Here is a 24,564-nt window from a genome sequence, read left to right as displayed (position 1 = left end):
TGTGTTATGGACATGGGACAAGGGTTCCCAGGATCGCTCTTCGGGGCCATAACCTTTCCAATCTACTAGGTAGAACAGCCTACCTCTGGTTCTACGGGAATCAAGTATGGCTTGGACCTCGTACTCTTCGTGGTTGTCTCTAAGAACTGGGGGTGGTGGTGTGGTATTTGGACAATCAGGGTGAGTGGGTCTCAGGAGGGAAACATGAAAGACGGGATGGATTCTCATTTGGGTAGGTAATGTTAGTTTCATGGCCACTCGGTTGATCACCTGTGCTATGGGGAAGGGACCTACATAACGGGGTAACAGCTTTTTGGGTCCATGGGTGTTGAGGTTTTTAATGGACACCCATACCCTATCTCCCACCTTGTAATCGGGTTCGAGTTGTCGGTGTTTGTCTGTGTTGTGTTTGTAGGTCTCTTTTGTTTTGGCTAGTTCAAAGCGGGCTTGTTGCCATATAGAACGGAGCAAGGAATGATACGCCTGTACAGTGGGTACGTCGCTGGTGCGATTATCTTCCCATGGTGTTGTTCTAGGGTGGTGGCCTTGAAGACAAAAGAACGGTGAGAGTCCAGTTGCTGTATGTTTGTTATTATTGTATGCATATTCCACCAACCACAGCACCTCGGACCATTCTTTGTCAATGATGAGTAGCAGGCAACGGAGGTACATGGATTGGTTGGTCCTCTCCACCTGGCCATCTGTTTGAGGATGGTAGGCGGAGGATAGGCGTACTTCCAGGTCTAGAAGGCTGCAGATCTCCTTCCAGAATCGGGATATAAATTGAGGCCCTTGGTCTGTGATCAGAACCGAAGGAATGCCGTGTAGCCGGATCACGTTGTGCACTAAAATCACTGCTAGTTCAGCAGCGGATGGGAGTTTTTTGAGAGGCACGAAGTGCGCCATTTTGGTGAGGTGATCCACAATAGTGAGAATGGTGGTGTCACCTGACTTGGTTTCTGGAAGTTCCACGATGAAATCCATCGAGACCGTGTGCCACGGGTAGGGTGGAACTGGTATGGGATGTAACAATCCCACTGTAGGTTGGGAGGAACTTTTTCCTTGTGCGCACACGGTACAGCGGGCGATGTGTGCCTGTGTGTCAGAGGCTAGAGTTGGCCACCAGAAATGTCTTTGTATCAGATCTTTGGTTTTGTGGTATCCGGGATGTCCAGATAAAGGATGATCGTGGCACAGGAACAATGCCTGTTGTTGATGGCTTCTTAATGGAAGGTAGTAGTTTTTTCCTTTGTACAGTAATCCGTCTTGTTCTGTTACCCCCTGGATGTTACGTGTCCAGTCTTCCGGTTTTTTCTGTTCTAGGTCTCCTCGTAGCTGTGATAGAAAGGAGGAGGTGATCATTGCTCCTTGGAAGAGATTTTCTGGAATGATGGGTACTGGTTCTGAAGGGAGTAGGTTGTTGTCGATTTCATCTATCCTAGACAAGGCATCGGCCTTGGCGTTCTCTCTTCCTGGCCGGTAGGTAATCCTGAAGTCATATTCGTTAAAGAAGAGGGTCCACCGTAACTGTCTGGCAGTTAGAGCCCTGGCTGAACGGAGGAACTGTAGGTTTCTATGGTCAGTGAATATGGTCACCGAGTGTTTGGCGTCTTTCAGGTAATGGCGCCATTCTCCGAAGGCTGCCTTAATGGCCAACAGTTCTTTGTCTGAGATCGTATAGTTGCATTCCGCTGGCTGTAGCTTTCTGGAATAGTAGGCTACTGGATGGAGTAGGCCGGTTTCGGGGTCCCTTTGTGACAATACTCCTCCTAATGCGTTTTGTGAGGCATCGGCCTCCACGATGAAGGGCTGATTGGGATCCGGGTGCTTTAGTACTGGTGCTGAGGTGAAGCATGATTTCAAGACTTGAAATGCTTTTTCGGCTTCTTGGCTCCAGCAAAACCGTGTTCCTTTTCGTAATAGGCAAGTGATGGGGCTCACTATCTTGGAGAAACCAGCGATAAAGCGACGATAATAGTTCGCAAACCCCAGGAATCTCTGGACTTGTTTTACGGAGTCTGGAGACGGCCATTGTAATATAGTGTTCACCTTCCTGGAGTCCATCTCGACGCCGGTCGGGGTTAGGATGTGTCCTAAAAATTCTACTGTGGTGGCGTGAAATACACTTTTTTCCAGCTTGACGTACAGGCCGTGTTGTTGTAGTTTCTGGAGAACAGCTCGTACGTGTGGTACATGGTCTGACATAGTTGCCGAATAGATCAGTATGTCGTCTATGTAGACTATACAAAAGCGGTCGATAAACTCCCGTAACACCTCATCAATAAAAAATTGGAAAGCAGCAGGGGCATTGCAGAGTTCGAAGGGCATTACGCGATATTCGAAGAGACCGTACCGCGTTCTGAAGGCGGTCTTCCACTCGTCCCCCTCTCGGACTCTAACCAGGTGGTAAGCCCCACGCAAATCCAATTTCGTGTAAACTGCTGCATCCTTCATTTGGTCCAACAAGTCTGGGATCAGAGGCAGCGGGTACCGATTTTTTATCGTTATGGAGTTTATCGCTCTGAAGTCAATGCACGTGCGCAGATCCCCTTCTTTCTTTGCCACAAAGAAAAGAGGGGAAGATACGGGAGACCGCGAATGACAGATAAAGCCGTTCTGTAGATATTCGTTGAGGTAGTTGCGGAGGTGGTCGTTCTCTTTTTCTGTGAGGGAATAAACCCGACTGCATGGAAGTGTGGAACCTGGAATGATGTCAATCCTACAGTCGAAGGTGCGATGAGGGGGTAACGTGTTTGCGCCTTTCTTGTCAAACACTTGGGCCAAATCCAGATATTCTACAGGGATGCCCCCTGGTGCTATGATACCAATTTTGTGGAGTGGTAGGGTGCAGGCCTGCACCGTCCGGCGGATCAGGCGTTCCGTTGAGGGGTAACAGGACGACCTACAATGAGTGGATGTTAATGTGAGCTCCTTGGTCACCCAATTGATGTGAGGATTATGTTGTGTCAACCAGGGGATACCCAGAATTAATTTGAACTGCGGGGCATCAATCACGTCGAAGGCAATGAGCTCAGTATGGGTGTTCTTCAGTTTCATTTCTAGGTCTTCGGTCTGATAGCAGATAAGCCCCGAAGTGAGGTCCGTGCCATCCACCGCCTTAACGGTTTCTGGTTTTGTCTTCTCTCTACGGGACATACCCAGGCCGGCCAAGAACTGGGTGTCAATGAAATTGCCTGTTGCTCCTGAGTCGATTAGCGCCGTGACGTGCCAGGATAGCCCCGAGGAGGAACGGAGGAGCACGGGTAGACCCCTGTGTCGGGGGATATTGTGGACGATAGGGGCCTGTTTTTTCTCATCAGACAACCCCAGTAGACAGACCCTGTTAACTACTGGGTTGCCCCATTTCCCAACCCTTCTCCACGGGTTATTAGAAGAACAAAAGGCGTCTTTTCTTTGGGTTTGCGGGGTTTCACCGGACATTCCTTGACGAAATGCCCGCTCTTGCCGCAATACAGGCATTGGTTTTGGGTTCTCCTTTTCTCTTTTTCTTCTTTGGATAAGGGGCCACGGATGCCGCCTATCTGCATGGGTTCCGTGGTGTCTTGGTTTTTTGGGGTTTCCTTATAGATGGGGAACCGGCTCTCCCCTCTCCTAGTTCTGTCAGTCCGACGTTCTTGGAGTCTGTAATTTTGTTTGACTACCATGTCAATGAAGGGGCCTATTTCCTCCGGTGGTTCGCTTATTTGCGAGATAAGGTCTTTCAGTTCATCCCGCAAGCCCCGGTAAAAAACTGACACCTGTTTTGTTTCGGGCCATCGGGCTTCCACCACTAAGCGATTGAAAGTAATTATGTAATGAAGTAGGTCAGCGTTACCTTGCTTCAAATTAAGCAGCTCATTATCTGCCACTTGAACAAACGTATGCCGAGCAAACATACGCCGCATGGTTTCCTTGAACACAGGGAAATTGTAGAGCAGAGGTTCATCATTTTCAACTAAAGGTATCGACCATTGAGCGGCATCGCCTCCCAGATAGGAAAGGACAAAGGCTACCTTGGAGGCATCGTCAGGGAATGCGGATGCACGGGCCATGAAGTGAAGATGACATTGTTTAAGGAAGATACTATACTTCGAGCTGTCGCCATAATAGCGTTCTGGTGTGGCTAATTGTGCAAGATGCGGGGCTATGACCTGTATGGGGGAAGCTGTCACAGAGGAAGAAGTCCCAGGGCTCCCAGAGTTAAATAAAGGGGGCCTCAGTACCTCTCCCTGCCTGGTCCTGACCGTCGGGGTTGTCCCCCAGGGCCCGGTACCCACTTGTCCCTGTAGGGTCGCTATATCTTGTCTCAAGCTGCGATTTTCTGCTTGTATGGCAGTCAGCATGGCGGCTATGTCTTGTAACGTAACCGTAGGGTTATCCATGTCGCCCAGGCGGAATGTGCAACGTGGGCTTCGTATTCTGTCAGATCCCCACACTGCTTACCGTTAGTTGCGTGGGGTGATTCCGCAGGGATGACGTGGACAACCCCCTCCAGTACCCTTAGCCCCCCCAGATAGGGTGAATACTACCTAGGACCACCAGGGAACCGGGGGAGGCCGCCAGAGGAGCCAGAGGAGATGAGGACGGCTGGGGAAGATGCCTTGGAACCACGACTGGGTCTGCTGGTGGGCGTGACCTACAAGAGGAAGCACATGGGTAGCAAACACGCCTCAAACATAGACAGTCCAGACAGACATGACTAACAGAAGGAGATGGTATAATCACCTGGGGTATAGTGATTCAGTAAGTCTCTGGCAATGAAGGTGACGGAAATAAAGGTCCAAGCAACACTGAAAGGAGGCACTCCTTCTGCTGAGGGAGCACGCCTTCCAGGAATAGATGGAGAATACCCTTGTTGTGAAGTGGCCCAGAACACTTCCCAGCCAGGTCCCACTGGCGACTGAGAGGGGAAGAGGCGCGCCGCCGGGAACCCCACGGGGCGCGAGGTGCAGAGGAACTGTTAAACAGTTTGGTTAGTGTTGTCGGAACGTGCTCTTTTCCCGGAATGACACTAGTCCTGCCAACATCCGAGGAGAGAGCGTGCGGTGCAAAGAAGGGCAGAGGAGGCGGCGAGCAAGGGACGGAACCCAAGGAAACTGAGGTAGCGCTACTGCGCCGAGGTACCCAGAAATGTGCCCGCCTTGCGCTAGAGCACGAGCGGTGCAGAGAGTTACAGCGACCCCGTGTGCTACACGGGTCGCGTGAATCTCTTAAGGCGCTCCTGCGCAATGGAGAAAGCAAAGGAGGATTACCTTGCCTTTAGCAGGATGTCGGAATTGTAGCTTCGAGCGATCCAGCGGTAGTTGGCGCCCTTGCGCGGTCCGGACGAGAGTCCGGTTGCAGATCGAGCCACGCTCCTGCGTAGGCTCGGAACGTTAATACGAAGCCCAGAGTTCTCTGGCTTTGCGGATGAAATAGACCCGCTCCCGGAAGTACTCGCTCATTGGTTCGAGGCGGGTCACGTCGAACAACTGGACCGCTGACCCTCCTCGATAGGTCCTTGGGTGCTCAGGCGCGCGCATGGGCAGTACATTTAGCACACCAGACACAACAGCAGGGGGAAGGACATGACACAAGGATGGTGGAAAGAGCATTAGGCTCTGTGTGGATTTGAGAGCTCTTAATGGGAATATAGTAGTGGACAGACACCCACTGCCCAGAATACATGAAATTCTGAGCACATTGCAAGGGGCGAAAGTTTTCAGTGTCTTGGATCTTTCATCCGCATATTACCAAGTTAAGCTCCACCCTGAATCTCAACTATTAACGGCGTTTACCACTCCATTTGGCAATTATAAATTTTTGAGAATGCCATTTGGTTTGGCTTCAGCAGCTTCAGCTTTCCAAAGAGCCACGCAGCACGTGCTCAAAGATTGCCCAATGTCAATGTGCTTCCAAGACGACATACTCATTTATGGAACAAATGAAGTAGAGCATAAGGTGAATGCAGAGAGGGTCTTGGAAAGGATGAAAGAGGTGGGTTTCACCACGAAGGAAAGCAAATGCAAGGTGGGTGTCACGTCTGTGGAATACTTGGGACACATAATTTCGGAGGAAGGTATCAAACCCAAGTATAGCCTGGTGGAAGCTGTGAGGAAGGCTCCCACACCTAAGTGCAAAGAGGAGGTGCTTTCATTTCTTGGCTTAGCAGAGTATATGGCAAAGTTCATTAGAAATTTTGCAATGATGGCCCAACCCTTGAGAGAGATGCTAAAAAAAAATTGTGAGTTTACTTGGCGTAAAGAACAGGAAGAGGCGATGGAAAATATAAAAGAAGCAATTGCTACTGCCCCTTACATAGGCAATTTTGATGTGGAAAAGGATACCATCATTTCAACGGATGCTAGTTGTAAAGGGATAGGGGCAATGTTATCGCAGAGAACAGAAGAGGGTACCAAAGTGGTGGCTTTTGCTTCAAGAACATCGAGAAAGAGGCATTGGCAGTGTATTGGGCAATCAGACACTTCAATTTCTATGTGTGGGGTATGCCTTTCGAAGTGCACACTGACCACAAACCTTTAGTAGGATTGTTTGGTAACAAAGACTTGGAAAATTTGACACCTAGGATTGCTAAATGGATCCTAGGCTTACAAGGTTTCAACTTTAAAGTGGTTTTTGTACCTGGTCAACAAAACAAAGTGCCTGATTTTCTAGAGCACCTCTTGGGAAGCATTTTGAATTAGATACTGACAAGAATAGCGTAATGGAAGTTAAAATACCAGCAGTAACGAAAGAATTATGGGACTTGCATTCAGACCAGGATAACAATATGGGTGAGGTGAAGAGGTATATAACCAAAGGGTGGCCCAACAAGTGCAAAGACCTTGCAGAGAACATTCAACCTTTTTGGAATGTACGTAATGAATTGTCTATTGTGGGGATATTACTACTCAAGTCTGGGAAAATTGTACCTCCGGAAGGTTTAAGATAAAAAATTATCGATCTTACCCATGAGGGACATATGGGCAGAAGTATGTGTAAGGCACGCATGAGAGCGGTGTACTGGTTCCCTGGAATGGACCAGTTAATGGAAGAAAAGGTGAAGGTCTGTTATTCTTGTTGTATCAGTGACAAAACTATAAGCATACGTCATGCTCCACTCATACCGGTGGAAATCCCAAAAGTTCCATGGGACAAACTGGGGTTTGACATAACAGGGCCCGTTCGTGCCAAAGGACCCCATGATTGGTACCTCTTGGTACTTATTGACTATTATTCGAATTGGATCTCGTGTAAGTTTGTGAACTCCATCAACACTAAAACACTTATAGAGTATAGGTAGGTATAGGTATTCTCGAATGAGGGAATCCCCACCACGTTGGTCACGGATAACGGAGTACAGTTTGTGTCGGAGGAAATGAAAGAGTTCCTTAAGGACATGTCTATATCCCATGTGCGTACCCGCCTGTATTGTCCTAAGACCAATGGGAAGGTGGATATTGCAAATAGGATGTTGAAAGAATGCATACAATTGGCGGTCAAATCAGGTTTGGCGATAGAGCCTGCAATTAGAGACACGCTATGGGCATACCACACCACACCCAGTCTCTCAACGGGACATTCTCCATTTGAATTGTTGAGGGGAAGGAAGGCAGGATCCAAATTGTCCCTGAACTGGTTGTGTCCTAAGGAGAAGGTTGTGGTCAACAGGGATGAATTCAGGGAAAAGATTGATACCAGGCAGAGAAAATACAAGGAGAAATCCCTTAGTCCAGGGCAAAGAGTGTACATCAGGAAACCAGAGATCCTGGGTGGTGGAGGGGGAAAATACTATTCCCCAGAAAGAATAAAGGATGTAAAAAGGAATGTGGTAATCTTGGAAGATGGGAAAAAATGGAGTATGGACAGAGTGGCGTTGGATCGGGTGGGGGATCCCATAGAGAGGACAACATGGCTCAGGGACAGGAAACTGGATCGGAGAAGGCACTTACGAGGAGAGTGTGCCGGCAAAAGTACTCCCCGATCTGGCATAAGGATTTTAGTATGGGTGGCCCTTGTTAGATTGCAGCTCCTACCCTGGGGTGTCAGCGGTGCATGGGATTTTCAGGGAGACTTTATTGTGTTCTTCTTCTCATCCATTTGTTGGGTTCCTCACCCCGTTGCTCTTTTAGGGGAGGAAGATGTGTTGTAATTTTCCCTTCTTGGAATGTTCCATGCACCCCTTCCCCTGGCACGCATATGGTACAGGCGATAGAACCCTGACATGAAGTCTACCTCAGAATGTTGATGAGGCTGACTTCGAGGCTATTGACAGTTTGACAACCAAGCTGAGGATGCAGAACCTATGTTAATGAATAAAGAAGTTAAAGCTATTAACCAGCGTCACTCATTACTTCAGGTTGTTTCCTCGATACTTGTCCTCCCTATTGTCCAAACAAATTCATGTTACTTCCTTCCAAAAGCCATCATTTAAGTTTTACCAAAGTTAATTGTTAATACATTCACTTGGCAGTTCTCCAATTCTGTCAGTTGCCTTTTTAGGGCAATGGTAGTTTTTATCCATAATTACAAGTTCACTGGCATACAAATGACAAGGGACATGACGGCCTCCCATCTTAGGTGAGAAGGAGTTTGAAGCTGCAAGCATTATGGGATGGTCTGCTAAGAAGAGAGCAAATAGTGTGGGCGCCTGCACACATCCTTGGCGCAGCCCATTAGCCTATTAATAATGCTTATCTTTCTCAAAAAGCCTGCCCTATACATCCAAATTCATATGTGCCTAATTTTTCCTGTGAAGTTCTTTTAATATCCCTAAAATGCTGCACAGGACTTTCAAGGAGTCTAGTAAATGCCCACTGGATATCCCAATCCACCAGGTCAAAAGCGGCCTGAAAACCTACAAAGAAGGTGTAAAATGAGCTTGCAAAATGAGCTCCCACTCTCCAAAGATTTCTGTGCTATAGCCCAGAGGCTAAAACAATGGTCTAAAGTAGAGTGCCGGCTTTGAAGCCACCCTGTTCTAATGAGATTAGGTTGACCTCATCACACCACCCTTTAGGAGCTTGCAGTAGAATATTTGCAGAAATCTAAGCATCCACATCAGTTAAGCTAATTAGTTGATAATTCTTAGATCTTGCAGATCATCCCTTGTTTGGATGGGTTTTATTATAGCACCTTTCTAATGTTCTGGATATACTCCAGTTATAGTAAATCACTTGATCTCTCTAGAAAAAGAATTGATTTTAAAATTTCAGATTTGATGTTATTATGACAGCTTGGAGGCCATCCAGTCCGGCTGCTCTTGTTATGCCTTATGGCACCCTTCCTCTTTATACATTGAAGACAAATAGTTGACCCATGCCTCTTTAGTAACCATACTTGAAGCCCGTATCTCCCTGCCATGTACAACTAATCTCACTAGTTTCCAGAATTTCTGAAGATTCATAAAAATAATAACATCGAGTATTTCCTCCTAATTATTCTTGTAATAATACTCTTTGTTTTGTCTTAACCTGGCTTTGTAAAGATATTACCTTCACAATTAGCGTTGGCTTCCATAATTGGAGATTTTGTCCGTTTAAGTTCCCTTAGCTTTTCTTTTTAGGCAGGGGTAGTCAGAATCAAACCAGGGTGCCCTCACTTCCTCTGGCAAACCAGGAACAGTTACGTTCGTGGAGATTTTTGCCACTTAACTTTCAAGCAGTTAATTAGGTTGTTTATCATAACTGTATAATTGGTGATAGGTTTCATACCAAGAGAAACCAAACAAATTAAATCAATATTTTTTTGCAGGCCAAGCAATAACTGGATGTGATGGGAACAGATTCTAGTAGATGTACATTTTGGAAAATTCACTGGGCATAACTGTATCAGGGCAATGTTCCCATATTAAGGGCGGTGTTTAAGGGAACACGATCACTTCAGCATTTTAGGGGTTGGAAGTGCAAAATTATGGGAAAGAGGCACGTCTAAATAAAAATATAATCTATAGGGTTGCTGTAGCATTTACTGGGCTCTTTGGCTACTTAATACTCACTCATTTGGTCCACCGATGGATCTTGCTCTGTGCTAAGAGGTATTGGATATTTAGTGGACTGACAGTTATCCAATGAGGACCAGGAATAGGATAACTGTAATTACAAACTCGAAATTAAGCTCAAGTGGATAATTCTCGGGACAATACTTTAAACATGTAAACCAGGAATTCTGTTATAGCAAAAAAGAAAATCTGCATCAAAATCTGATAATCAGAAAATTCCCTCTTGCATTTAGGTTTAGTCATATGGTAACCCAGGAAAATATACACATCCACATGGGACAATGAATCAGAATAACAAAGTCAAATCAAGTTGTTAGTTTTAGTTTATCAGATTAAACAGAAGCAAATTATAATTAAGAAATTTAGTATTCAGATATGAATTTGGATTAGATTGATTTAATCAGATACCAAAACTCAGGATTCAAGAAATGTTAAGAGATCAGAGGGGTCAGTGTCTATCAGCTGAAGGAGACCCCCAGGCACACACAGCACATGCATAATCCTGGATAAGATAGCCAGGTAAGCCTTCATCGAAGACTTATTCAGGAAAGTTCCAAGTAGCCAGTCCAGTCCGATAGACAGAGATCCACAACCACAGAGGTCACAACAGCATGAATGAAGCTTTCCTCAAGAGTCACAGAATCGTCACCAAAATCATCACAAAGAAGCTCCCTTCAGAGCCTTTAGGATGGGCAATCATACTCAGTTAGTTCCATGGTGACACCTCTTGGCATCACTTCAATTTGTCAGACCACTCAGTCCATTGGTCAGTTCATAGTGAGTGAGTGTGATGCAACAGAAAAGAAGATACAAATACGGAAAAATTGTGGATGTATTATACAGTTCCTTAGGTTATTCAATACGTGACACACTGAACAATTCCACAATAGCGAGTTCATAAGGGCACTTTCCCAGGCAACTGTTCCTAAACGTTTGCAATAATTGTAACAAATGCACTGTGCTGAACAGGAGAAAGTCAAAGATTTAGTTATAAAATTCACTACTGGCAATAGCGTGGAATGTTCCCATAGACTTTGGTTTTTCCAGTCTAACAATTTCTTCACTTTAAGAAAGGAGTCCTACATGAATTTAAGCTAAAATACGGCAAGTCGTATTAACAGTGTATTATGCTTTTAGAGAACACTCAAGCAGGTAAGTACAAATATATCAATAATACACTATTAGTTGTTTCAGTATGGTTAAAATCAGACTATGTATTTGTAGGGTACTCATAAGTTTTTGAAAACACCAACGTGCACACATAAATAAAAATGTGTCTAAACTTGCTTGTTTATAATTAATATTGTAAGTAATGCTGTTTCGGGCTGCCGGTTGATATTAAAAAAGGCAGTCGCCGAAACCCATCTTGTGTGCATTTAAACCCTAATAAAATCTGGGTTATAAGCTCCCGTGAGGGCTGGTATTTTGTATGTATATATGTAGGTATATATATATATTATCTACTGGCGGTCGCCAGTAGATAGTTATAGTTAGGACCGAGTTCCCATAGGAAATCTGAAAATTCTATTTTGAATAACTTTGGCGCCGGTTGACTTATCTTCGTGAAATTTTGAAAACTAATGGGGCGCTCCGCTCAGCTCCTACCCTGAAAGTCTCGGGGTGATTCGTCAAGTGGGGGCTGAGAAAAAAGGGGGGTCCCAAAACGCGTTTCCCCATGCATTTTCCCATAGGACCTTTAGTCGAAGGTACAGCCCGAACGGCTGAACAGAATTACTTGAAATTTGGCAAAGAGGTAGTCCTCAGGTCAGGCATGTGTCTTTTGCTTAAATGGTATAAATCCGTTCAGTAGTTCCTGAGAAAATCAAAAGTGAAATCACATATATATCTGGGTGGAGCCTAACCACACATCTCATCGTGAGATCTGATTGGCTGTCAGCACTTCATCCAAGAAGTGTTGGCAGCCATCTTGGGACCAATATACATGATAGCACCTCATTAAAAAGCATTACAGTTAATAGAAGGTTTTAAGACATTAGTTACATTATAAATCATTTGTTGATGGTACCATACTCATTTTAGGAATTGTGGTGTGTTCTAAGGTGATTTTACCATGTGAAAAAGCCTTCTGCTGTGATATCATGAATCATGTTTGAGAGAAAACTATTTTCTCATGCTTTTCCCACAGAGGTTTGGAAGGTGATCTATAAGCTAACTGAGAGCATATTTTCTGTAAATTCACATTATCTTTCTCAGTCATGTGAGAATGAAGTCTGACATTCTCAGTAAAACATGTACATCCAACAAGGGCAGAGACTGTCAGTTGATTCCTTTGTGTTCTACTGCAGCTTCCCAGAGTGTTCTAAAGAACAACTAGAGCGCTAACAGTCCTACTTATGACAAACGTATGGCACACCTGAAGCCATCTTGGTTGGAATACAGTGGTAATTCTTAAAACATTTAATTTAAAAAGGAACAAAATGAGGGGGTTCATTTTGCCATAGAAAGTATGATTAGTGCTGCAGAAAGAAAAATTAGGGCACATTTTGAGTGACTTCTCAAATACTCTTCTATTTCATTAAAAAATTCTGACATCCAGACTGAAACATGCAATTTCAATACCAGCAGCAGACTTCCCTGGTGAGCAGTAGCTTTACTACAGTGATCTAATAAGCAACTAGAGTGCTAACATTCTGAATGTATGGCAAATTTGTGACACATCTGAATGCCTTCTTGATGGAACCAAAGTAAAAAACTGAAAGTATTTCCTACTGAGGAGACTGTAGTAAATGAGGAAATTAGGAAACATCATAACAAATAAGTCTCCCAAAATGGCCACCAGAGACAAAAGAGCCCAAATGTAGCCCAAATATCACCCAGATGTAGCCAAAGTATAGCCCAATGACAGAATGTCCCAGAGTGTTCTAACGAACAACTAGAGTGCTAACAGTCTTACTTATGACAAAAGTATGGCACACCTGAAGCCATCTTGAATGGAATAAAGTGGTAACACTATAATTTACAAAGGAACACAATGACGGGATTCATTTTGCCATAGAAATTATGATTAGTGCTGCAGAAAGAAAAATTAGGGCACATTTTGACTTCTCAAATCCTCTTCTATGTCATTAAAGAATTCTGCCATGCAGACTGAAACATGCACTTTGAATACCAGCAGCAGACTTCCCGGGTGAGCAGTAGTTTTACTACAGTGATCTAATGAGCAACTAGAGTGCTAACATTCAGAATTTATGGCAAATGTGTGACACATCTGAATGCCTTCTTGATGGAACCAAAATAAAGCACTGAAAGTATTCCCACTGAGGAGACTGCACTAAATGAGGAAATTAGGAAACTTCATAACAAATAAATCTCCCAAGATGGCCACCAAAGACAAAAGAGCCCAAATGTAGCCCAAATATCACCCAGATGTAGCCCAAGTATAACCTAAAGACAGAATGTCCCAGGGTATTCTTAAGAACAAGTAGAGCGCTTACTGTCTTACCTATGACAAAAGTATGGCACACCTGAAGCCATCTTGATTGGAATAAACTGGTAACACTTAAAACATTTAATTTAAAAAGGAACACAATGAGGGGTTCATTTTGCCATAGAATTATGATTAGTGCTGAAGAAAGAAAAATTTGGGCACATTTTGAGTGACTTCTCAAATCTTCTTCTATTTCATTAAAAAATTCTGATATGCGGACTGGAACATGCACTTTTAATACCAGCAGCAGACGTCCGTGGTGAGCGGTAGCTTTACTACAGTGATCTAATGAGCAACTAGAGTGCTAACATTCAGAATTTATGGCAAATCTGTGACATATCTGAATACCTTCTTGATGGAATCAAAGTAAAAAACTGAAAGCATTTCCTACTGAGGAGACTGCAGTAAATGAGGAAATTAGGAAACTTCATAACAAATAAATCTACCAAGATGGCCACCAGACACAAACGAGCCTAAATGCAGCACAAATATCACCCAGATGTAGCCCACATGTAGCCCAATGACAGAAGTGTGCAAAACATTATTTTTTGTGTATTTGCAGTTTTATATAGTGCAGACTTGTCAGGTATTGGAATGCTTTATATGAGCATTGGTTACATCACACAAGATCAAATTCATTTTGGTTGTAGACCTGGGGAGGTTAAGTGATTTGACCACAATCACAGAATGTTGAGCTGAAGCAGAAACTCCAACCTGGTTCCCCAGTTGCAAAGTCTGCAGCTCTGGAAGTAACACCACATCCTCTCGCCAAGGTGCAACATTTAATCAAGTGGTCAACTGGATAAAAAAACATAAAGATTACAAATAATTTAAAAGTTCATTGTCGCTATTTGAAAACTCAGAAAATATGTCCTCATTTTAGTTTTTTAGAGCACTATCCATAATTTTGATGCAAATAAGACCCTCTCATATATGTAATTTCTAAAGGAAATGCTCTAGGTATTACAGTTTTGATTACTTCAAAAAGACGTCAGGCTTTCCACCCTTTTGTAATAAATATATAATGTTAGCAATCTAGTTGTTCATTGGGATACTGTTGAGAGGCAGAGGCCAGGGGCACGGACTCTGAAATTTGAAGGCAGGTAGGAGAGTGCAGAGGCAACAATTTGACCACACTGGGCAGGCAGGAAGGGCAGTGGCAGCACAACAGACTATGGAGGGCAGTGGAAAGGGGGGTAGGGGCAACAAACCAACAATACAGGACTGGCAAGAGAGGCTGTGGCAATATAATAGACCATTGTGGGCAGAAGGAAGAGGCAGTGGTAGTACAACCATACATGCCAACAGACCCGTTTCAGCCAGGAAACGTCCAATGTTTTTAAGCTCAAATGGGCTTTATTTGATCTGTCTCCTGTCTACAATCTCCTCTTTTTCAATGTAACTCAAAGGGGAAAGTAAATACCCCAGTTTTGTTTCAAAATCTCCCTCTTACCAAGTTCAAAATGTTCGCAAGTATGGTACATTGGATCACGGTAGGCAGGAGGAATTGGGGTAGGGACATGGACTCGGATAACAGAGGACAGGAGGGACATGGAGAGGTGCACCAAACTGACCCTACAGAGCAGGCATCAGGGTTTGCAGCAGCACAATACACCACACAGCGCATGCGGGACGGGAGTGCAGCACAACAATCCATAGAAAGCAATAGGGAGGGGACAGGACCATGCACATGGACAACAGAGAACAGAGGGGAAAGAGGCAATGGTAGCTTGCTGGCCATAATGGACAGACAGGAGAGAAAACTGCAGCATAACAGACCATAAAGGGCAGGAGGGACGGATGAGGGGCATTACAATGGAACAGACAAGCCAGGAGGGAGGGAATAGGGCTTTGTACATGGAAACAGAGGGCTGGGGGCAAGGGGGCAGGGCAGGAGCAGCAATATGACCATGGAGGTCAGACAGGATGGGCACTAGAAACAAGACACACCATGGAGAGCAACAATGAGACTATGATGGCATACACACAGACCATGGAGGGAAGGTGGGAGGGGGTCAGGGTCAGCTAGCCGACCACACAGGGAAGGTGGGAGGGGCCATGGCAGCACAGAAGACCATGCATGGCAAGCGGGAGGGTTAGTGGCAGCACAATGGCTATGATGGGCAAGAAGGAGGGTGCAGGGGCATGCACAAAGGACCATGGAGGATAGAAGGGAGGGTCAGGACCTGGGCACAGACAAGAGAGTTCAGAGGAAGGGGCCTCACAACAGACCGGGCAGCAAGCTAAGCACAGAGGCTAAGCAGGAGGTCAATGATGGGCCATGGAATTGGGCAATGGAGGGCAGGAGGAGTGGACTGGTACATCATGCTAAATGGAGGGCAGTGGCAGCACATCAGACCATGCATGGCAGGAGGGAGGAGGCTAGTCCATGGATTCAGACAACAGAGGATAGGGAGGAGGTGGATGGGGCAGCAAGCTAACTGTTCAGAGAAGGTGGGTATTAGGAACTTTATTGTTTTTAAAATGTGTGTCTGTGCGAACTACTTAAAATATGAACAAGTATGCAGCATGATCTCACTTTTATTCAGGAAGAAGAGGACGTTTGTGACTGTGACTTCGGGCTCACTTGGCAGAAACACCCCCTGACCCTCCACCCCCCATGGTAAAATGTAATGCCCATGAAAAGGGTAGGTGCACGCAGTGTTATATAGAACATAGTCCTGAGAGCACGATTGAAAATGAAAACTAGATATATTATATGATATAAACTATACACCAAAAAGTGTGATATAAGATGAACTGGGGCGTGAAATATAATATGCAATACATTGTGCGCAATGATAGATTCATTGGAGAGCGCGAGATAGCACAGGCACTAGCGCGTGCTATGCGATATGCGCCTTGGAGTGTAATATGCACAAGGCAGTGTTGTGTAACCTAACTAGTCTCTAAAGTTGTAATATAAAATATGTGCTGGGGAGTGTAACGTTGCATATGCACTGTGACAAAGATATGGATCCCAGATTGTAATATGTATTGCATAGCGCTGTGCATTATAACATAAGCATCGAGGAAGGCATGTTAGATGGGGCAATATAACCCGTGCGAAGGCAAGTGTGGCATGACATATTCACGGGGTGGTGTTACAGTGCACATGGGCTAGAGAGTGTCATAGCATACGCACTAGCTGGTGGAACACAACACAGAGGTGTGAGGCACTTGACGGGCACTGGTGGGTTTAACACAGCATTGGGATCAGCCCGTAGCACTCTGTGACTCTCAAGTGAGGTTCGTCTCCTTTCCAGAGAGTAAATAAAAAGTATTACACATCCGGCGGTGGATGTGTATTTTATTAACCGTGCATAGTTTGGTCGAATTTTTGTCGAATCCCCTTTGAATGGCTTGGTGTGCGTGTATATTAAATGTGGCCGTCAATAGTTAACCATGTTTGTATAAATAAACGACAAGGGTGTCTACTTGGAGAGTACCCACCGGCGGGGGCGCCGGGATTAGGCACGGTAGGGCGTCAGACACGTCAGAGCTTCACTAGCGGTGTAAATACATTCCATGTGGATTCATTCTATGCATAGTCGCCTTTTAATGAATATCACGCAAATCGTCATGGTGATAGGTACATACGGTTTGTCCAGCATGTCCTAGGTGTTTCTATAAATATATATATTTAAAAAAAAATAAAAAACAAAGGACGGTCCCGGGGGATGGGGTGCCAGGGGCCATAAGTGGCCTGAGGAGGGGGGCAACGCAGCCCCCTCCTAAAGAATAAAAAAAAAAAGGCCATGATCCGGGGGTTGGGGTCCCCGGGGCCGATTAAGGCCTTGGGAGGTCCAAATGTATTTTTTTCAACAAAAAAAATTAGGGTGCAGGCCCTGGGGGATAGGGTCCCCAGGGCCAGTAAATTAGAAAAAGAAGGGGGGCCACACAGCCCTACTTCTTAAAATAAATAAAAGACCGGCATCGCGCAGGAGGCCACGCCCCCTCCTTCCAGCACTCTGCAAATGCGCCCCATGGCCAGTTGTAAGTTGGGGAATTAATTCCCCTTCAATACTGAGGGTCCATGAGGGCCAACTAGCCCAACAGGTATCTCCAGTATGCGCCAGGGAGCTGCGTTGCAGACAGGTGTTCTGAGGCCATGCCCCTTTTTACACCTCTATGCAACGCAGCTCTGTGGTGCTTAGGGAGGTACCTAGTGGGCTAGTTTGACCCTAGGGACCCTTAGGATTCAAGGGGACTTAATCTCTCAACTTAGAACGGCCACAGGGCGCGTTTACACAGTGGTGAAGGGAGGGGACAGGGCCTGAGGTGACGTGTGCAAACACGCCCTGTGGCACGTTTTAAATTGGGGAAATAATTCCCTTTCAATCCTGAGGGACCCTGGGGGCCAACTAGCCCACCTGGTGCTTCCAGTAAGCGCCACTGCTCTGCGTTGCAGAGAGGTGGTGCAGGCCGTGCCCCTTTTTACACCTCTCTGCAATAGCGCTTACTGGACGTACCTAGTGGGCTATTTTGCCCCTAGGGATCCTCAGGATTCAAGGGGACTTAATCTCCCAACTTAAAAAACGGCCACAGGGCATGTTTACACAGTGGGGAAGGGAGGGGACGGGGCCTGAGGTGACGTGTGCAAACACGCCCTATGGCGCGTTTTAAGTTGGGGAAATCATCAGTGATGTCATGAGTTATGTCACTGACCATGTCATGAGTGATGTAATATGTGACGTCATCAGCAGTGCATTGCGGGCACGCGAATTATAGTTAGCTGAACTAACTATAACGGGGGAATTTCAATGGTTTTGTATGAGTGAAAAGTCCAGCTAACTATAACGCCCCTGAAACCAATGGTTTTTTCAGTGAATTTCTAAGGTTTTTTAAATGCTAATTCCTAACTAAAACGTGCCTGAAACCTATGTTTTTTCAGTGAATATATATATATATATATTTATATATTTGTCAGCAATGTGATCCTTCACTTCCATGCGCTCAAAAAACGGGTGCTCAGCGTAGGGGCCGGATCCTGGCCCAATTTATCTTCAATTTTATGGCAAAGGACGTGGCACTCAAGACTTGACTTTTTAACTTTTTAATGTCGCATTAACTGCTCAGACCAACGCGTTTCAGCCTACTCTTGGCTTTGTTCACGGTAAGTGAGACATCGTTTATTTCTACTATTTATCCCATTTTTTGCCTCAATGTGGCATTATGGGAATTGTAGTACAAAATTATACTTATAAAATAATGAATAATAACAACAATTATTGTATGTTTAACTATTTGCTACGTATTTACATAATTGTTAGCATATTGGCTTTTGACGCAATGAATATTTCTTGCGTGATATTATCCTTTTGAACAGTTCTGTGGTATAGTACCAATTGTTCACGCCTTTCTCTGCATTTTCCATGCATCCTCTATTATTTACAGGTCAATGATATAGTGTCTGTTGAACTAAACACAGAGGTTACTTGAATGCATACATTAACCACGCTGAAAAAATAATTCATTTCAATTCAAATATAGCACCAGTGGGTAAAGTACCCACATCAATACTATTTGTATCATAAATTCAAGCAATTAAAATTTCAATGCGGAATAGCAATATGTATCATTGAAGGGCAGTTAATTTCCTTAATCTAGGTGTACAAAAAGTTCTTCATCGAAATTCATCCCTCTCGGGTTTTTTGTTTTTAATCTAATGATCAATCGAGATTCAATTTGCCGCAGTTTTTTCATTCTATTTCCTCCCCGTTCTTCTTGGGGTATCATCCGTATCCCATAGTAAATCATGGCTCTCCAATCGCTGTTTTGACAACACGCCATGTGTTTTGCTGTTGCATATGACATGTCCTCATTTTTTACAGCTCTTATATGTTCCAGTATTCGTTTTTTCAACATACATACTGTGCTTCCAACATATTGCATGCCACATTTACATTCAATGACATATACCACATGGGTTGATGTACAGAGGATCTTTTGTTCAATTTGGATGGTTTGCCCATTTGGATCATTGATGGTGTTTTTGTATATTCCAATCTTACAGGCTTTGCAGACATTGCATTTTTTAAAACCCTTTTGTTGGTTGCTCAGCCAATTCTCTACTTCCGATATTTTGAAATGGCTTGATACAAGTGTATCCTTAAGGCAATTTGTTTTTCTGTAAGTTATCATTGGTCTTTCACCCAACATCTTTCCAATGCCTGGATCCCCAGAGATTAGATGGCAATATTTCCTAATTTTAGTTGCTAGTTGGCCGGTTTCTTTACTGTATGTTGTTATAAATCGAGGAGGCCCATGTTCTTTTCCCTGTTTGGTGTCAAAATTTCAGTTCTTGTTATCTTGTCAATTCTTTTTTTGCTTTTCTGTAGAGTTCTTTCACTGTACCCTCTTGTTCTTAACCTAGACATTGATTCTTGAATCTTGTCCTCCGCGTCCATTTGTTTCGAGCAATTACGTTTCATCCGGGTAAATTCCCCATATGGAATACTTGCCAGTAATGTTTTTGGATGGAAGCTTGACCCATGTAGTATACTGTTTGTAGATGTTTTTTTACGGAATATGGTTGAATGAATTTGATTCTTCTCGATATAGACCTTGGTGTCTAGAAAGTCTATTTCTTTTTTACTAGAACTGCATGTGAAATCCAAACCAATGTTGTTATTGCACAATTTCAAATAGTATTGATTGAATTCCTGTAAAGTGCCATTCCAAATCAGGAAAAGGTTGTCTATGTAGCGTACCCATAATATTATTTTTTCTAAATCATCTTGGTTCGCTACATCCCATGCTATGGTTTTTTCCCACCAGCCCATGGTGATATTCGCATAGTTCAGCAAAAAATAAATTCCCATGGCTGTACCACATCGTTGTTTAAAAAGTTGCTGGTTAAAGAGAAAAATATTGTTTGTCAGGCACATTTCAATCATATGTAGGAGCATTCCGGTGTGTTGTAGCTCATTGATATTGCTTTGTTTTAAAAAGTATCCACATGCTTCAAGCCCTATTTCGTGTCTGATTGAAGTATACAAAGATACTACATCGATCGTGATCATTAAATATTCCTCATTCCAAATGATTCCATTGAGAATGCATAGAAAGACACCAGTATCTTTGATATATGAGCTCATGTTTTTTGCTATGGGCGCCAGAAATTGATCTACATATTGTGAGACATTCTCATATAATGAGTCGCATGATGAGACTATTGGTCTCCCAGGTGGATTAATTAGAGTTTTATGGATTTTGGGAAGGAAATATATTGTTGGTGTAACAGGGAAATCTTTTGAAAGAAATTTCAGCTCATCTGCATTCAATAAGCCTTTCTTGTGCCAATCTTGTAGGTGGCTGTCCAATTCCATCACCATTTTGTTCATAGGATTATTTTCTATCCTACAATAATTTTTGGCATTATTTAGTTGTCGTAATGCTTCGTTGACATAATCTTTGATATCCATAATAACAATATTTTCCCCCTTATCAGCGGGTTTAATTATTATTTTTTTATCATCTAGTAGTGATCTATTTGCATTTCTTTCTTTTGTTGTGAGATTTTCTCTTTTGCTAGTGTTCCGCGATTTTTGCATTTTCTCCAGTTCTTCAACAATGGCCTCAGAAAATAGATCAAATTTATTGCCAGGTGACAAAACAGGACAGAACTTGGATTTCCTTTTCAATCCACTATCTACTCTTTTATCAGTATTTAAATTGAGTTAATCCATTAGTTGTGTTTCAGTAATTTCTTCATCATTTTGATTGTACATAAGATCAAACATATTTTGAAGATCAGGAATTTCTTCAATCGTCCATTCTGATTCATTGATTGCGCTTTGTGTTGTTTCTTCAGGTGGCTTCACGTTGGATTTATTTGCATGTATTTTGGATAGCTTCAGTTTACGTACATATTTGTATAGATCGATTCTGACTTGAGTTGGATTAAAGTGTTTCTCTGGACAGAATGAAAGTCCCTTGTTCAATACTGATGTTTCTTCTTTTGTTAGAATATGTTGTGATAAGTTGACAATCTATCTATTTGCGATTTCTTAGATGGTAGTATCTTTTTTGTTTTTGCTCTTCTGGTTTTTCTTGGTTTTGCACATTGCTCCAGGTTCCTCTTCCTCGTGTTGTTCTTCCGTGACCCCTTCCTCTGGCTAATGTTTTGTCCAGGTTCATGAGTAGCATTTCCTCTAAAAAATCTGTTGGTGCTCTTTCTACGGGACCACTTATCATTTCTCATTCACTTATATCAGATTCACTTGTGCTGCCAGGTGTTTCTGTTATTTGTTGAAGAGGAAAGTTTTTCTTTAAAATATCAAAATGTTTTGCGAAGGTTAATATTCTTCCATGTGCATAATCCTGTTCATCTCTTTTGTATTTCCTCTGTTTTCGTTCTTCAATCTCTGACTCATATTTTTCTAATCTGCCATCCATTTCTTTGCGCATTTAGCTATGTCTTCTTTGTTTGTTTGTTGTTTAATTTGATCTTCAATTTCCTCTATTTTCTGAGTGAACTCTATTACATCTAATTTTGCATGTTTAATGAGTATACGCATCATATTCAGGGAACACTGTAGGTTATTTTCCACCCATTCACCTATTAACTCTTTTTTGGTATCTGGATGTGTAGGCATTGTAAATATTCTTAGACCCCTGGGGATGCGTTTGACCTCTATGTAGTTTCCTAGTGCAAAGATTTCCCAAATTGTATTCACTTCTTTTTCATATAGCCTTTCCGCTTGATTAAATAATTGCTTTAACGTATTTGGTAGTTTCTTATTTGTAATACTCGAGTTTTCTGTATCGCTTTGTAACCCTCTGGTTTTTTCAAACATGGATTCCGCTTTTGTTGCGCGTTTGGCTACTCACGCTTCCATTGCGTTATTGCCTCTTTTTGAATCGTTTGTATCTTTCACTGGCAAATATTTATCACTTCCGAGCAGTATTTCCAAGAAAACAATTGCTGACTCAAAACGTTAATCAAGTAGAGTTCATTGTTCATTAGAACCGCCGTATTTTTACGGATCGGTCGATTTGTTAAATAAACAGTGAACCGTTGCACTCCGCTGCTACAATTATACAGCTGATATCAGCACTCACCTCCGGGAGACTCCCGACTTGGTGGCGTCCTCCGACCCCGTCACACGGCACTCTACCTCCGGGCGATTTCTCTTCGTCTACGAATTGTTTCCATAGCGGAATGGGCGCTCTAGAATTGGTTTGTTTGTTTGGCAGCAATGTGATCCTTCACTTCCATGCGCTCAAAAAACGGGTGCTCAGCCACTTGAATTTATGATACAAATAGTATTGATGTGGGTACTTTACCCAATGGTGCATTATTTGAATTGAAATGAATTATTTTTTCAACGTGGTAAATGTATGCATTCAAGTAACCTCTGTGTTTAGTTCAACAGACACTATATCATTGACCTGTAAATAATGGAGGATGCATGGAAAATGCAGAGAAAGGCGTGAACAATTGGTACTATACCACAGAACTGTTCAAAAGGATAATATCACGCAAGAAATATTCATTGCGTCAAAAGCCAATATGCTAACAATGATGTAAAAACGTGGCAAATAGTTAAACATACAATAATTGTTGTTATTATTCATTATTTTATAAGTATAATTTTGTACTACAATTCCCATAATGCCACATTGAGGCAAAAAATGGGATAAATAGTAGAAACAAACGATGTCTCACTTACCGTGAACAAAGCCAAGAGTAGGCTGAAACGCGTTGGTCTGAGCAGTTAATGAGACATTAAAAAGTTAAAAAGTCAAGTCTTGAGTGCCGCGTCCTTTGCCATAAAAAACAATAATTAAATATATATATATTTATATATATTTTTTATTCCAAAGAACCTCTGTTCGAGGACGCACTCTGAATCGAAATTTAGTACAGGCAACAGCTTCTCTCTCCCCAGATTAATCATGCAGCCTTACGCGTTTCAGAGCGGTCAGCTCCTTGTTCACAGGCATAGCGTGAATGCGCAGAGAAATGAACGAACCACAGCATGTAATTAGTCAACTCCTTTAGTAGGCAACAGGTGAGTCCGCCAATGTGGCATGCTGGGATATGTAGTTCCGCCTTAGTCAGGCTGATTGTTGTGTCCCCAATAGTTGGTTTCTGCGCTCAAATATGTACTATTGAGCCCTCCAGTGGGCCTCCGAGTTGTAGATTATCCGTGCATGTCTTTCGATTCATCACCGGGAGAACATGAATAGTTCTTTGTCTCCGTGATCCTTACTTGGCAGGCGGTGCAATCCTCGCGGTTGGTTTACCGCCCAATATTTTTTATTCCAAAGAACCTCTGTTCGAGGATGCACTCTGAATCGAAATTTAGTACAGGCAACAGCTTCTCTCTCCCCAGATTAATCATGCAGCCTTACGCGTTTCAGAGCGGTCAGCTCCTTGTTCACAGGCATAGCGTGAATGCGCAGAGAAATGAACGAACCACAGCATGTAATTAGTCAACTCCTTTAGTAGGCAACAGGTGAGTCCGCCAATGCGGCATGCTGGGATATGTAGTTCCGCCTTAGTCAGGCTGATTGTTGTGTCCCCAATAGTTGGTTTCTGCGCTCAAATATGTACTATGGAGCCCTCCAGTGGGCCTCCGAGTTGTAGATTATCCGTGCATGTCTTTCAATTCATCACCGGGAGAACATGAATAGTTCTTTGTCTCCGTGATCCTTACTTGGCAGGCGGTGAAATCCTCGCGGTTGGTTTAACGCCCAATATTTTTTATTCCAAAGAACCTCTGTTTGAGGACGCACTCTGAATCAAAATTTAGTACAGGCAGCAGCTTCTCTCTCCCCAGATTAATCATGCAGCCTTACGCGTTTCAGAGCGGCAGCTCCTTGTTCACAGGCATAGCGTGAATGCGCAGAGAAATGAACGAACCACAGCATGTAATTAGTCAACTCCTTTAGTAGGCAACAGGTGAGTCCGCCAATGCGGCATGCTGGGATATGTAGTTCCGCCTTAGTCAGGCTGATTGTTGTGTCCCCAATAGTTGGTTTCTGCGCTCAAATATGTACTATTGAGCCCTCCAGTGGGCCTCCGAGTTGTAGATTATCCGTGCATGTCTTTCGATTCATCACCGGGAGAACATGAATAGTTCTTTGTCTCCGTGATCCTTACTGGCAGGCGGTGCAATCCTCGCGG

Source organism: Triturus cristatus, chromosome 6 (genome assembly GCF_964204655.1).
Source record: "Triturus cristatus chromosome 6, aTriCri1.1, whole genome shotgun sequence".
In the NCBI taxonomy this organism is placed as follows: domain Eukaryota; kingdom Metazoa; phylum Chordata; class Amphibia; order Caudata; family Salamandridae; genus Triturus; species Triturus cristatus.
This window is presented reverse-complemented; position numbering follows the sequence as displayed.